The sequence below is a fragment of the Callorhinchus milii genome, unplaced genomic scaffold (assembly GCF_018977255.1).
Source record: "Callorhinchus milii isolate IMCB2004 unplaced genomic scaffold, IMCB_Cmil_1.0 Scaffold12, whole genome shotgun sequence".
Taxonomy (NCBI): Eukaryota; Metazoa; Chordata; class Chondrichthyes; order Chimaeriformes; family Callorhinchidae; genus Callorhinchus; species Callorhinchus milii.
In genome coordinates this window covers 13,180,126-13,197,712 of record NW_024704753.1, presented here as the reverse complement: position 1 = coordinate 13,197,712, position 17,587 = coordinate 13,180,126, and the positions used below count along the sequence as shown (strand labels likewise).

At 47.0% G+C, this 17,587-nt stretch overlaps 1 protein-coding gene across 1 annotated transcript in view; it reads right to left on the bottom strand.

Annotated features, from left to right (window-relative positions):
• The window catches only part of elk1 (ETS transcription factor ELK1), a 33,681-nt gene extending 22,672 nt beyond the window's left edge, over window positions 1-11,009 (bottom strand). The window contains exon 1 of the mRNA XM_042339759.1: window positions 10,796-11,009. The gene's annotated coding sequence lies outside the window, so the exon portion shown is untranslated. The remainder of the gene's footprint in view (window positions 1-10,795) is intronic.
• Between the last annotated feature and the right edge of the window lie 6,578 nt (window positions 11,010-17,587).

Below are 17,587 nucleotides of genomic sequence, written 5' to 3'. Positions count from 1 at the left end.
GCCAGGACACTGGAAGAAACTCCCTCCACTGTTCAAATAGTGCCATGGGATCTTTTACGTTTATTCGCCTACGAAATACACAGTCCATCCAGTTCACAGTATATCAACGACGTGATAAGGCGTTATATCAAATACAAGGATTGTTATTATTATTACGTTCACCCTCCTCAGATCACCCTCTAGAACCGGTTTACAAGCACGAGGAGGTGCTGAGTGAGATAATGGACACGTCTGACACCTCGAAAGGTTGGCTTCAACAGGAAATGGAAGCTGCAATCAGCGGCAATGAGATGGGGATGCTGGAGCATACAGCGGGGAGGATGTGGTCCTTGGAGCCTCCGCTTGTCCCAGGCTGTGGCTGTGATTGACATGTTCGGTGACGCTCGGATTGCCTTGGAGAGTCAGGTCCATCCAACCTTGCTCCGTTCAAGACTGATGGTGGGACATTGCTACGCGCAATGGCTGGCTGCTGCGTTCATCTACAAACACACAGTATTTCTGTGAAGCTCTTTGAAATGTCTCGACAATGTAATAAGGAGCGATATCCAATGCAAGGATTATATATTATGTAGTTTAGCTTGTTTAGTTTGCTTTAAAGGGACACTCCCAGCTGTATCGTCACCCGTGTCGGAAAGTGCTTGTTAAGACTCTAATAGAGGTGTTGAAAATTATGAGGGGATTTGATAGAGTGAACCAGGAGGAACTGTTTCCACTGGTAGGTGGGTTGGTAACCGTAGCACACAGATTTAAGATAGTTGTCAAAAGAACCAGAGGGGAGATGAGGAGAAATTTTTTCACACAGCGAGTTGTTCGGATCTGGAATGCACTGCCTGGAAAGTTGGTGGAAGCAGATTCGATAACAACTTTCACGAGAGAAGTGAATAGAGATTTGTGGAGGACGAATTTGCAAGGCTACAGGGAGAGAGCAGGGGAGTGGGATTACTTTGGACAGCTCTTCAAAGAGCTGGCACGAGCATGAAGAGCCGAATGGCCTCCTTCAGTCCTGTGAATTCTATAATTTTATGATTCTAAAACTGGATTGGATTTGGCTGCAAACATCTCACTCACACACACCCACACAGGCAATTTCCAGCAGGGGTCACTGAACAACACGGGAACTGTACTTTACAAATGAGGGGGTTCAGGGAAATCTGCCCCGTCTGTGAAAAGACACGAGTAGGTGTTTTCAGGAAAGGAAGTTAGACTGGGAATGAGCTGACGAGGAACGTCTCCTGCTCAAAGGAGCCTTTGTAATGGTTGTCTTAAGTAGGCAGCAGTTGGCAGCCTACAGAAAAGCAACTCACGCTAGCCTTCAGCATTGTTTAACAGTAAATTAAATGTCACGTGTGATCGGTCGGGAGAAGAAGGGCCCGTCTGCACATCTCCCAGGAGCCCAAGGCCGAATGCCCTGTGCCAAGGGCACAGTGTGCAGGTTGGCAAGAGAGTGAATGCAGAGCACACAACCCAAAAGGTACCTGCGCTTAACACCTTGACAGCCAACCCTATACAGTACGTACCACAGCAACCCAGTCAATGAATAACAGTGCCACAACCAACCCCGATGAATGGGTTGGGCTGATGAAATCTTTTCAACTACGAGGACAAAAAAAAAGGGATTGTGTTCCAGAAACAATGGGATTTTATGTCTCCTCACAGTCGCCTTTATACACAGAACAAACCATCGCTCTCAGTTAGAGAGAGATCACCACCTCCCTTACCATCCCCAGTCGGGCATTTCTGAAGCTGGTCAGACGGCACACTGACACAGACGTCACAGGCACATTCCTGCCTTAGATATCCGAGACCAAAAAGAAGTCTTATCTCATTGACTCCCCGTCTCATCCTTCGGCCTTCAGAGCTAAGACTTTAAACGTTTCAAGGGGGGGAAAAAAAAATTAATCAGAAAAAATAATATTAAACAGTGGCTCAGTTGATAGAACTCCCGACCCAAGGTCAGACACCTGGCAAATCAAACTGCACGTCAACAGAGAGGGGAGACCCCCTCAATTGAGACGTTAAACCAAGGTCCCATCTGCCTGTTCAGGTCTCACTGCATGATTCGAAAAGAGAAGGGAGTTTCTCCCGGCGTCCTGGCCAACTATCCTCCAGATAAAATTGCTCATTCACTCCATTGCTCCCTGTGGAGCATTGCTATGTGCACAATTGGCTGCCGCTTTCAGCCTACAAATGCACAGAAACTACATTTTACAGTAATTATTGTGAAGTGATTTGCTGTGTTACAATGTTAAGAATAATAATCCTTACAATTGATATCGCGCCTTATAATGTCATCAAGAGGCCTCAAAGTGATTCATGGGATACGATGTAAAGTAGAGCGACTGTGGATGTCTTGTGGGCAAACACAGCAGCCAATTTGCACACAGCAAAATACCACAAACAACCATGATGCGAGTGACCAATTTTATTTGGGTGATTGTTGGCAAGGAATCTTTTCAAACAGTGCCATAGGATCTTTATGTCCATGCAAACTGCCAGACAGTTTAACGTCGCAGATGAAGGACGCACTTCCGACAATGCAGCATCTCCTCAGCACTGCATTGGCGTGTCAGCTTAGACTATGTGGATTCCATGTCCCTACATGTTTGTTATAGGATCTGTATCACATATGCGGGATAAAGAGCACCTCTGTTATCCTGCGGTTGGTTGGGTTTCTCAGCTGCCATTAATAAACGAGACATGCAAAAAATAGCCAACTTTCACTTTGTTGGGTTGCCGTTGACATAACAGTAATCCAGCAAACAGTTGATCTGCGAATTGAGATACGATGCAAGAAGTGCCACTGACAAGACTTTCTCTGTGAAGTGACATAACGGTGTTTCTTGTGCGTGAGCAGAAAGTGACATATCAACGACAAAGGAAGTAAAGTCAGAAGTGTCCTGACGACCAGATGTCGGCCATTTTTTAAATGCGAGAAGCCGACCAGACAAGAGGCAGAAGTCAGGTTACAGCACTATAATAATAATAATCCTTGCATTTGATATAGCGCTTTTCACATCGGGAGGATGTCCCAAAGCGCTTCACAGAACACACTGCAAAGTGAATTGACTGTGTATTTGTGGGCGAACGCGACAGCCAATTGCGCACAGCAATGTCCCACGAACAGTCGTAGATTGAAAATGACCAATTTTTATTATTGTTTTGGTTTTTTTTGGAGGGATCATTATTAGGCTGTGTGTGGAGTAAGGAAACTTGCCCAAGGTTTTGCCCTGCCGGGAATTGAACTCAGGTCTCTCGCTTGCAAAGCGAGTGCTCTAACCACTGAGCCGCAGGACTCCACACTAATGGTTAACACGGGTCTACAGGAGACCCTCACTATAAGCAAAGCCACGCTATATCTGGGAACTCCTGTATCTATTGCTCATTGCCATCAGAGCAGATGTCCTTTACACGCTAGACATCTCGACAATGTGATAAGGCACTATATCAAACGCAAAGATTATTATTAACAATGTCATTATCGGTGAGAGTGTTACTGTTACCTCTTCATTACAAGTGGTTGCTATTAAGGGTCATCAAGCCTTTCACAAATCTGTCATTCTACCTCCTGTCTCCTCCTCCTCTTCTCCAAGTTATTTGACTCTCTTTTCCTTCTATTGGGCCACTCCTGAACACCTTCAGCCAAGGGACCATTACTCACGTGTGGCGTTTGACAATGAGAGTGTTGGCAGGCAATTTGTCTGTAGGAGAGGGGGAACCAAACCCAATCCTGTCCTCACTGCATGCACACGCCGGGACTAGTGCGCACCAGCACACACGCACATGCAAGCATACAAGTGGAGTCCTGTAGTGCAGTGGTTGGCACACACGTCTCGCCAGGTTCAATTCCCGGGCAAAGCAAAACCTTAGTCAAGTTTCCTTACTCCACACACCTCTGTTTATTTAGCAATAAGTAGGAACCCGGTGGTTAGTCGATTGGGGGACAACTTTCCAGGGGTAACAATCCCTCCAGAAAATAAAAATTTGGTCACTCAATCCAGACTCTTTGTGTGACGCTGCTGTGTGCAATTGGCTGGCGCATTTCACCCATAAAATATACAGTCAATTCACTTTACAGTGTATTCAGTAAAGCGTTCTGGGACGTCTCAGCGATGTAATAAGTGGCATTACCAAATGCAAGGATAATTATTATATGGGCCAAACGTTTTAACCCTTGCCTGAATTTTGGGACCTTGGGAAGCAGGGTATTACAAAGCTGTTTAATATTTGTTCCGACAATTAACCAGGGCAGTAAAAGTTAGTCCTTGATGTTGGATGTTCAGTTACTAGGCTTATGTTATGTAACTGACTGTTACGTTTCGCACCTGCTGTGTTTGGACACAATTCAACCAAGAACATCTGGTCACACCTCGCCAGAGGCAATAACAAACCAGCCACGTTCCTCAGATACTGTGCGTACATTTCATTCTACCTAAGCAGACTTGATGGTCCAAATGGCTCTTTCGTAATAACATGAAATTGGTTCTGACAAAGAAGGCCCTTTGGCTCATTTTGGACCACAGGACCTGGAGGAGCCCAGTCAACCCTGTTCCACCAGTTATTATCAAATTTAAAAGTTTATTAAATGGCTGCCGCATTTCATTCACAAAATGCACAATCAATCCACTTTACAATAGATCCTATGAAGTGCTTTGAGACGTCTCAACGACGTGATAAGGCGCTATTTCAAATACAAGCATTATTATTATTATTATTAAGTGCTCCAGGACACTACCCAATGTGAAGGGCGCTATGCAAATGCAAATTGTTGTTTTTATTGTTATTGTATCTTGGCAGATCTGTTAATCCAAGCAACCTGCTGTTAGAAAATATAGATTTTTACATATAATCAATTAAGTACATAGAGGAACTTTTAAGAACCTTAACCATATCATTAAGATAAAATAATGGTAGGTTTGTATGCAGCCTTTGTTTAAGTTGACCATGAAGGATGACCTTATTTGTTTAAATATATTGACTATCACCTCGGGATACATTGGTATACTTCAAACAGCAACCGAATGTTCCAGAAGGTTTGATAGTTAAATGGTTAAAACTAGTAATAATAATCCCTCCAAAAAAAAAACAATAATAAATTGGTCATTTTCAATCTACGACTGTTTGTGGGACATTGCTGTGCGCAATTGGCTGCCGCGTTCGCCCACAAATATACAGTCAATTCACTTTACAGTGTGTTCTGTGAAGCGCTTTGGGACGTCCTCCCGACGTGAAAAGCGCTATATCAAATGCAAGGATTATTATTATTATTATTAGTTGCGCTCAACCGGTTGAGGTCAGCTCCTGATTAAACGGCTACAGTCTCGAAACCTGCCTATCTTAAGGTTGAGAAACAAGCGGCTGTGGAAGGCTGCCCAGAAGTTGTCCATATCTCTCTCTGTACAAAGCAGCCTGCGAAGGGTAGGGACTATCTCTGTGACAAGGGCAGCTGGAGTTAAAAACACATAAAAGAAGTAACTTTGAAATAGTTGAAGTTGTGTGGAGGGTCAGCTCACTTCGCAGTGGAATCGATATTGATTCTACTGTATCTGTGTATATGTAATAATAATAATCCTTGCATTTGAAATAGCGCTTTTCATGTCTTCTAGACGTCTCAAAGCGCTTCACAGAATATACTGTAAAGTGAATTGACTGTGTATTTGTGGGCGAAACGCAGCAGCTAATTGCGCACAGCAGCGTCCCACAAACAGTCGTGGAGTGAAGTGACCAATATATTATTTTTTACAGGGGTGAGGGAATTTATCTCCAGTAAGAAAGTGAAAGGGGAGGAGTGGTCGGCAGCAGCCAGAGGAAAGACAAGGATAGAGGTCAGATGGTCGTTGCCCATGGTCATCGGAACGGGTAATATGCTTTGATTCTGTAAATACTTATATTTCACTAATTGTTCAATAAAATTTTGTTACACCACTTTGGATTGTCGGGTCATATTTCAAACTATTGTCACATCCCACATTCATACTCCACACCTCTGTTTACCTAACAGTAAGTCGGATCCCGGTTGTTAGTCAATAGGCGGATCGCTTTTCCAGGGGGTAATAATCCCTTCGAAAAATACATATAATAATTCATTTGGTCACTTCAAGCCACGACTGTTTGTGGGACACTGCTGTGCGTAATTGGCTGCTGCGTTTTGTCTACAAAATATACAGTCAATTCACTTTACAGTATATCCTGTGAAGCGTTTTGAGACGTCTCGAAGAAGTAATAAGGCGTTATATCAAATGCAAGGAATATTATTATTATACCTTGATAACTCTACTGCCCGTATCTATCCATCTCTATCTCTCTCTCTCTCAAACATCCTTATTAATTCCACCTCCAGAGCTTTCTGGGACAGTGTTTGTTTCACATCCTTACAAGCCCCTGTGTGAGAAAGCGCCTTCTGACCTCAGTGCTAACCGTCGTGGCTCTGATTTTAGGGCCAAATCCCAGTTGATCTCTTCTTTCCAGAATATCCGGTCACAGCATCAACAACTTCATGGTAACCGCTTACAGCTGCCAATTCCTCTCTGCAGGAAGAAGGACATCACTTCCTGATGTCAGTCTTGAAATCGCCCCGTACAACCCTGACATCATATTACGTTTAAAGCCCTCCGCACTCTTGCTCCTCCCAACTCTGTGATTTATTAACACAATCCCAACCCGTCCACTTCCTCCGCTCAGCAGGCACTGAGCAGCTCCACCCCTGCCCTGCCCGCTCCTCCATCAGCAGTCCAGCCTTCAGCTTTTCTGCCCCCACACTCTGGAACTCCATCCCAGAGCCCCTTCACCTCCCCCTCGCTTGCCTCCTTCTAAACAGGCAGCTGGGACTCAGAGGAGAGTTGGGACAGTCCAGGATTCAAACCTTGGATCCTTCACACTCTGTACGTTTAGATCCACCTGACCTATGACCTAAGATTGCTGGATACTGACCTTGGGTGTGAAACATACCAAAATGTTCCAGTGCGCAGTGCTAACTTACCTCACCTTGAGCACAGATCTCACCAGGAATAAACAACGCAAGATTTACGCTATATTTGGTCGATGGCTATTTTCACAATACATTACTAGTCAGAGACTGTAGTAATGTAATGTAGCGGTCCTGACTGAGACCAGTAGCTTTGTGTGTTTGTAATTAATGTGAAAACCACAAATACTCTCTGAATTCCATCTCGAGGGTGGAAATAGGAAATGATTAGACAGCATGGAATTCAGTGCTGAATCAGTCGGTTATCACGGCAGATGGCATTTCTCTGGTCTCTTCCTCAATGTGTTCCACACAGACCCTCATTCCTGTGCTCGCCCTGTGACGGAGTTAAGGCCGTGTGTAGTAAACACTTGGCCAGAATTAACCGATCTCCAGCTAGGAGCAGTGGTTAGGGTTCCAACTGGTTAAACTCCCCCCACACCGCCCTCCACCCCTCACTCTGGGTTGCAAACATCAATAATAATCCATGCATTTGATCTTGTACCTTTGAAATATCTCAAAGCGCTTCACAGGATTTACTGTAAAGTTTAACTCCTGGGTATTTTGCAAGTGAACGCAGCTGCCAATTTATATACAACGTTCTACAAACAGCCATGAAGTGAGTGACTAATTTTTAACCTGGGAGATTGTTGGCCAGAACACCGGGAGAAATTCCACACTGAGTCAGACTGATTCCTTTCTGTTCCTGATCACTACTGGAACGTGGCGGACTGCATGGTTGAACACTCACATGGTTGATGTGTAGAACGTACCAATGTGGAGCTCTCAGTCTGGTTTGGATACTCTTTAGCACAGTGTTTGGGTTCCCCACGTGTCAGACACCCACAGGGCTGATCAAAGATAAATAAGATGGATATGGGTTGGGATGGGGGAACAGGCAGACTGAACTTCGGTTTAACTCCCCATCCGAAGGACGTCACCTCCACCAATACACCCCCCAACACCCCCCCCCACGTGCTACACTAGAGTGTCAGCTTTGACTATATATAATAATAATCTTTGCATTTGACATAGCGCCTTATCACGTCTTTGAGACATCTCAAAGTGTTTCACAGAATATTGTGTGGGGTGAATTGACTGTATATTTTGTGGGCGAAACACAGCGGCCAATTGCACACAGCAGTGTCCCACAAACAGTCCTGGATTGAGTGACCACATTATTATTATATTTATTAAAGAGATTATTACCCACGGAAAAGCGATCGGCCAATCAACTAACAACCGTGTTACTTCTCACTGTGAGGTAAACAGAGGCGTGTGGAGTAAGGAAACTTGCCCAACGTTTCGCTCTGTCCGGGAATCAAACCCGGGACTCTCGCCTGCGAGGCGAGCGCTCTAACCACTGAGCTGCAGGACTGCACCAACATGATTCCAAGTGGGGACTTGAACTCACAAACCTTCAGAAGCCATTGAGAGCTCTACAGTACCAACTGTGAGCCAACGGTGAGCCGGGCTCACACTCACACTCACTCACACTCTCACTCACTCACACTCTCACACTCACTCACACTCTCACGTGTGGAGTCCTGTGGCTCAGTGGTTAGAGCACTCGCTTTGCAAGTGAGAGACCTGAGTTCAATTCCAGGCAGAGGGCGAAACCTTGGGCAAGTTTCCTTACTCCACACAGAGCCTAATAATAATCCCTCCAAAACCAAAAACAATAATAAATTGGTCATTTTCAATCTACGACTGTTTGTGGGACATTGCTGTGCGCAATCGGCTGCCGCGTTCGCCCACAAATATACAGTCAATTCACTTTACAGTATGTTCTGTGAAGCGCTTTGGGACGTCCTCCCGACGTGAAAAGCACTATATCAAATGCAAGGATTATTATTATACTCACACTCACACACACACACACTCTCACACACACTCTCACACACACACTCACTCTCACACACACACACACTCACTCTCACACACACACTCACACTCACTCACACACACTCACTCCACTCACACTCACACACATACTCTCACACACACACTCTCACACACACCCTCACACTCACTCACACACACTCACACTCACTCACACTCACACACACTCTCTCACACACATACTCACACACACACTCACACACACTCACCCACACTCTCACACTCACTCACACACTCGCACTCACTCATAATCTCACACTCACATACACTCACTCTCACACACTCACTCACACTCTCATACTCACACTCACACACACACACTCTCACACACACTCTCACACACACACTCACTCTCACACTCACACACACTCACTTACACACACACACACTCTCACACACACACACACACTCACTCATACACACACACTCTCACACACACACCTCTCACTCCACTCACTCACACTCACAGTCACACTCACACTCTCACACATCAGGAGGACGTCTGAACAAAAAGCGCTTCAGAGACTATAAATACATCAAATCCTTTTTTTCCGCTTTCCCCAAGTGATCCGAGTGCTAATGGCCGCGTGTGGACACTACAGTGGGGCTCAGTGGTGGGGGGGAGAGGGGGGTCAAAAAAACACAGCGAAGAGATCTCACCCCTCCCCACTCCCCCTCACCTCCCCCCTCACCCCCTCCCCTCACACCCCTCCTCACCCCCTCCCCTCACACCCCTCCTCACCCCTTCCCCTCCCCCTCTCCCCTCACACCCCCTCACCCCCTCCCCTCCTCACCCCCTCTGACCCCTCCCCCCTCACACCCTCCTCACCCCCTCCCCTCGCCCCTCCCCCTCCCCCTCCCCCCTCCCCTCCTCCCCCCTCCCCTCCTCACCCCCTCCCCCTCCTCCCCCCCTCCCCTCCTCCCCCCTCCCCTCCCCTCCTCTCCCCCTCACCCCCTCTGACCCCCTACCCCCCCTCCCCTCCTCACCCCATCCCCTCCCCTCCTCACCCCCCTGACCCCCTCCCTCCCCCTCTCACCACTCTGTGCAGCAAAACTGGACAGAACACCAGTCGGGACGGCAGTGGGTAAACAGCTGTTGGAGTCCTCTCTCTCTCCTCCGTTCAGACGGTGTTACAGTAACTTTTTTATATTCGATACATTGTACCCAATCGCGAGACACAGTGTCGGCGCCGCGCGGAGCGGCGATACAGTGTATCGAGTGCGGTGTCCGCGATACAGTGTATCCCATAGAAAGTGACTTTGAGAACTCCCAAAACCGAAGCGAAAATAGCAACAAAAACATCTCCGAGAGAGAGAGTGGGGGAGGGAGTGGGAGAGGGAGGGAGGGGGAGGGAGAGAGAGGAGGGGGAGAGAGAGGGAGGGGGAGAGGGGGGGGAGGGAGGGGGAGAGAGAGAGGGAGGAGAGGGGGAGAGGGAGGGAGGGGAGAGGGGAGGGAGAGGGAGGGGGAGGGAGAGAGGGGGGAGGGAGGGAGGAGGGAGGGGGGGAGAGGGAGGGAGGGGGAGGGAGGGAGGGAGGGGGAGAGAGAGAGGGAGGGGGGGAGGGAGAGAGGGAGGGGGGAGGGAGGGGGAGAGGGAGGGAGGGAGGGAGGGGGAGAGGGGGAGAGGGGAGGGGAGGGGGAGGGAGGGGGAGAGGGGGAGGGAGAGAGAGAGAGGGGGGGACGGAGAGGGAGGGGGAGAGAGAGGGAGGGAGGGGAGAGAGAGAGGGGGAGGGGAGAGAGAGGGGGGGGGGGAGAGAGAGGGAGGGAGAGAGGAAGGGGGAGAGAGAGAGGGAGGGAGGGAGAGAGGAAGGGGGAGAGAGAGAGGGAGGGAGGGAGAGAGAGGGGAAGGTCTCGGGTGAGGTGGCGGTGGGGGATGTCAGACGGCTTTAAAGTCATTCAAAAGAGCTCGTGTGTAAAAAGACATTCCGCTGTACCTGATATCGCCGCTCTCACCCCTCACTGAGGGATCACATCGCCTCTCGGGAATCGATCCCTCTCCTCATCTCACTCCGCCCCAGAGAGAGAGGGAGAGAGAGAGAGCGGCTCCATAGTGACTTTCCACATGGCGTAAAAATCCCTGAGACTGTAAACCAACCCCAGAGAGAGCAGTGTCACACACACACACACACACACACACACACACCAACCCCAGAGAGAGCAGTGTCACACACACACACACACCAACCCCAGAGAGAGCAGTGTCACACACACACACACACACCAACCCCAGAGAGAGCAGTGTCACACACACACCAACCCCAGAGAGAGCAGTGTCACACACACACACCAACCCCAGAGAGAGCACACACACACACCAACCCCAGAGAGAGCAGTGTCACACACACACCAACCCCAGAGAGAGCAGTGTTACACACACACACACACCAACCCCAGAGAGAGCAGTGTCACACACACACACCAACCCCAGAGAGAGCAGTGTCACACACACACCAACCCCAGAGAGAGCAATGTTACACACACACACACACACACCAACCCCAGAGAGAGCAGTGTCACACACACACACACACCAACCCCAGAGAGAGCAATGTTACACACACACACCCCAGAGAGAGCAATGTTACACACACACACACACCAACCCCAGAGAGAGCAGTGTCACACACACACACACACATACATGCACACAGGGTGTGTGTGTGAGCTTCTGCTCCGCCCCCAGTGAATAGCATTCCTGAGGTTAATTTGTTCATTTGAACCTCCCTGTGAGCAGCCCCGACACCAGGAGCCTCTCTCCAACCACTGAGACTTCTGAGCAAGTTACACAGAGACACAGCTACAACAACAACAACAACTTTTTGGATTTATATAGTGCCCTTCATGCTGGGTAGCATCCCAGAGCTCTGGCACACACACACACACATATATACACAACACACACACACACACATATACACACACACATACACATATATACACACACACACATACACACACACATACACATATACACACATACATATATACACACACATACACATATACACACACACATACACATATACACACATACACATATATACACACACACATACACATATACACACATACACACATATACACACATATACACACACACACACACACATATACACACATATACACATACACACAGATGTTTATGAACCCACGGGTGGGATAAAACCCAAGACAACCTACTTCCAGTAAGTAGGAACCAAGTTGTTAGTTGATTGGCAGATCGCTTTCCAGGGGTAATAACACCTCTCTAAAAAGAATTTTGGTCACTCAATCCACAACTGATCGTGGGACTCAGCTGTGCATAATTGGTTGCCACCTTTTGCCCACAAAATATAGTCAGTCCACTTCACAATATATTCTCTGAAGCGCTTTGAGACCAATTGCGTAAAGCAATGGCCCACAATTAATCCCTTCTAAAAAAATTTTTGGGACACTCAACTGCGTGATAAGACGCTATATAAAATGCAAGGATTATTATTATTGTTAATTCAACAATTTTTCGCAGCCGTAGGCTTTCTGAAATTCTGCGTGAAGAGAGTCCCATTGCTCTTCTTTCTCAATCCTGGCACATGTAATAATAATAATAATCCTTGTATTTGATATAGTGCCTTATCGTGTCTCAAAGACATCTGAAAGCGCTTCACAGAATATATAGTATTGTAAAGTGGATTCGCTGTGTATTTTGTGGACGAAAACATGACAGCCAATTGCACACTCACAGTAGTGACCACATTTTTTTTGAAGGGATTATTATCCCCAGAGAAAACGATCCGCCTGTCAACCAACAACCGGGTTTCAACTTACATCCAGGTAAACAGAGGCGTGTGCCATAAGGAATCTTCCCTTAGGCTAACCATTACATTCTATAGTCAATCCTGGAACATCTGGGTCCTCATGATATTTGGCGAGTAGGAATATAAAAAGGCTCCAACATTGGATGATCTGAGCAAAGTAAAACAAAAGTAATTGTTTCTATCTAGAATATGAAAGTAGATGAATCATCTCCTTCTGCTAAACTGTTACAAAGTTCACTTTACTTTACACACATAAATGGGAAGGTCTCAACTATTAGTTAAGTTCTCTGGTCTGGAGTTGGTTTGGGGCTGGGTTACTGCCAGGTAACTCAAGTCTGGTTTTGTTATTTTAGTGACTGCCCCAAACATCCTTTTTCTTCTGTAAAACATTAAAATGGAGTCATTCATCATCAATAAAACATTGATCATTTTTGGGGGGCGTGGGGGCTGCGGGGTGGGGGTTGGCGTGTGTAGTGTGTGGGTGTGCAGTGTGTCTGTGTATAGTGTGTGTGTGCAGTGTGCAGTGTGTGTGTGTAGCGTTTGTGTAGTGTGTAGTGTTGTATGTGTGTGTAGTGTGTATGTATAGTGTTTGTGGGTGCAAAATACCGTTCATGGTGACTCTTAGTGTAAGGAATTGCAGAAAGCTTTCAACACCCAAGGAAGCCATAATGACAATACGTCAGTGTTGGTGCTAACTCCCCCCATTGGAGATATCTGCTCTGCTCACATTCGCCCACTCTTTACTCTTTAATATTTATTTATTAATTCAAATACATTTTAAATAATAATAATAATCATTACATTTGATACAGCGCCTTTCACATCAGGAGGGCACTTCAAAGCGCTTCACAGGATTTTACTGTAAAGTGTAGTGACTAATGACGAATGTCCCACAAGCAGCCATGGAGTGAGTGACCAATTTTATCTGGGAGAGAGAAACTCTCTTCTCTTTTTGAGTAGTGACATAGGATCTTTAATGTCCAGGCAGACGGAGGAAACCATTTAACGTCCACCCGAAAGTTGGCATCTCTGACAATGCAGCACTCCACCAGCACTGCATTGGACTGTCAGCCCCGATGTGGGGTTTGAACCCATAACTTTCTGACCCGTGGGCGAGAGTACAACCAACTGAACCAGGCTGACACCTATGTCGGGTAAACAGGATTGAGCTAAGTTGGTTCCGCTTAGTCAAACAGCCTTGTGAAACCCATTAACTAGCGTCACACTTTCACAAGGTACCAGAGAAAGCCGGTGCCTTTGATTTGTCAGATAGGAATGAGTCACATCATCGTTCCACACACAAATGGTTCATCTAAGAACCGCGGTGTGAATGATACAGATATTGAAACATTGAGGTGCAAAACCGTCTGCAGAACATGAAGACGGTTCATTCTGTTCACTCGGTCAGAGTTGAGCGAAGTGTTTGATTCACTCTTAAAGGGGCAGTGGTGGGTTACATTTATTGGGTATTTTAAACTTAAAGGGGTAGTGCCCACATGATCAGACCCCACAGTGGCAAACAGAGCAAGGGGGACGTTCCCACAGTACTTTCCACTTCACAGTGCCTACATCGAGGAGGGATAGGAATCATGGTCAGCAAATTAATCTCCAAGGCATGGAGGAGACAGATATAATTAGCAATTAAAGCAGAAACATTGCGCTTATCTAAAATGCATCAAAAGCAGTTCACACTAATTTATTGTCCAATGTAGTGAGTGTTGTGTCAGGCGGCTAGCAATGTGGAGCTTAAGCCTCCAATATTCTGACCCGAAGGTGAGAGTGAAGGAATAGTCAAGATCTGCTTCAGTATCAGGGCTAATAGAAAATTGTGGAAATTTTTACCCCAAATTTGACAAATTTTGCAGGAAATTGCGGGGAGTTTATTGGTGCTGTTCAGAGGTATATTTTACTACATGTTTTCATTTTATTGATTAAGGCTAAACATGAAGAAATAATGCACATTAGATTGTTGCAAAAAAATTAATGCTTTATTTAACAAAAAATGTGTGGCCCGTTTTTGTTAAAGAAAGCATTCTTTAGGAGTTCTTGCTAGGAAACACTAGCGTAGGACCAAAGGGCCGAATGGTCCGTTTCTACCCCACACTACCTTTGACTCCCTGTGTCCTGACTGAGGGGCTGTAAGTCACCACCTTCTGCCTTTCAGGGCCCACCACCACAGACAGACACAGAGAGAGACACACACACTCACAGACACAGAGACACACACACACACTCAGAGAGAGATACACACTCACAGACAAAGAGAGACACACACTCACAGACACAGAGAGACACACACTCACAGACACAGAGAGACACACACTCACAGACACAGAGAGACACACACTCACAGAGAGAGATACACACTCACAGAGAGAGATACACACTCACAGACACACAGAGAGACACACACTCACAGACACAGAGAGACACACACTCACAGAGAGAGATACACACTCACAGACACAGAGAGAGACACACACTCACAGAGAGAGACACACACTCACAGACAGAGAGAGACACACACTCACAGAGAGACACACACTCACAGACACAGAGAGAGACACACACTCACAGACAGGGAGACAGACACACACTCACAGAGAGAGATACACACTCACAGACACAGAGAGAGACACACACTCACAGACAGGGAGACACACACTCACAGAGAGAGATACACACTCACAGACACAGAGAGAGACACACACTCACAGAGAGAGACACACTCACAGACACAGAGAGAGACACACACTCACAGACAGGGAGACACACACTCACAGAGAGAGATACACACTCACAGAGAGAGATACACACTCACAGAACAGAGAGAACACACTCACGGAGAGAGACACACTCACAGACACAGAGAGAGACACACACCCACAGAGAGATACACACACTCACAGACACAGAGTGACACACACTCACAGACACAGAGAGACACACACTCATAGAGAGACACATACTCACAGACAGACACACATTCACAGACACAGAGACACACACTCATAGAGAGAGACACACACTCACAGACACAGAGAGACACACACTCACAGATACAGATAGAGACACACTCATAGACACAGAGAGACACGCACTCACAGACACAGAGAGAGACACACACTCACAGAGAGACACACACTCACAGAGAGAGACACACACTCACAGCCACAGAGAGACACACACTCACAGACACAGAGAGACACACTCACAGACACAGAGAGACACACACTCACAGACACAGAGAGACACACACTCACAGACACAGAGAGACACACTCACAGACACAGAGAGACACACACTCACAGACACAGAGAGACACACTCACAGACACAGAGAGAGACACACTCACAGATACAGATAGACACACACTCACAGACACAGAGAGACACACACTCACAGAGAGACACACACTCACAGACACAGAGAGACACACACTCACAGACACAGAGAGACACACACTCACAGACACAGAGAGACACACACTCACAGCCACAGAGAGACACACACTCACAGACACAGAGAGAGACACACTCACAGCCACAGAGAGAGACACACACTCACAGACACAGAGAGAGACACACACTCACAGACACAGAGAGACACACACTCACAGACACAGAGAGACACACACTCACAGCCACAGAGAGACACACACTCACAGCCACAGAGACACACACTCACAGAGAGAGTCACACACTCACAGACACAGAAGGAGACACACTCACAGACACAAAAGCACACACACACACACAAATAGAGGAGAGAGAGAGACACACAGACAATTTTGCATTCCCGCCACACTGAGCGTGTAGGTCCCGGACCGTTCGGCCATGGTAGAGTTGAGTAAACAGCCAGTAAGTAGGAATCCGCGGCACAGAGGCCCGGGGCTCCGAGCTCACTGTGTTTATAGGTTTGTAGCCGAGGAGAACGTTTCTAGCAGATTCTATTGGCTCAGCGCCTTATTACGTTCTCAAAGTAATTTGTCAGCCCGGCTCAATTGGAAGCACTTTCGCCTCTGGGTCATACGATCGTGGGATCAAGTCGCACTATGGATACTTGGAACCTTAGGCAAGTTTCCTTACTCTTCACGCCTCGGTTTACCTGGCAGTAAGTAGGAACCCGGTTGTTAGTCGATTGGCAGATCCCTTTCTGGGGCTAATCATCCCTCCCAAAGTAATAAGAATTTGGTCACTCAATCCAAAACTGTTTGTGGGACACTGCCACATGCAAGTTGTTGTCGTGTGCAATTGGCTGCCGCGTTTCGCCCATAAAAAATACAGTAAATTCACAATAACAGTATATTCTGTGACATGCTTTGAAATGTCTCAAAGAAGTGATAAGGCACTACACTGAGTGCAAGGCTTATCATTATAATTATGATGATTATTGTGGGACTTTGCTATCTGCAAAATCTGCCATTGACCATGAATAGCATTACTATAAGGGTTCTTAGGGATGTTTCTATGATATACACACTATAAATACGCGTGTTCCTCTTTTATATCTCACCGCGGAGCTGCACATGATAAGCACATGATGTTTGTTAACACAGTCTTAAGCATGTACAGTTTGGAGCCGAGACTTTAGACAGTGACCTTCACTGAAGAAGCAGCCAACCCAACAGTTAGTGCCTGCTGCTCACGTCGAGCTCAGTTCAAGGCTTGACTCTATTCAAGAAGGGAAGGAATGTTCTCTTGCTGCCCTGGTCACCAATCCCTCGCACTGATCCATTGGTCATTCACCTCTTGGCTGTTAGCGGGGCCTTCCTGCTACAAATTCGCCTACCAAATAAACACAGCCTCTATACCGCCAACTCCCCTCAGGCTGCCAAGACCCTCATCCACGCTTTCGTTATGTCCCACACTAAGCTTTGTGGGTCTGTCACCCCCACCTGGCTTCACTGGATCCCCATCCCCCAGGGGATTG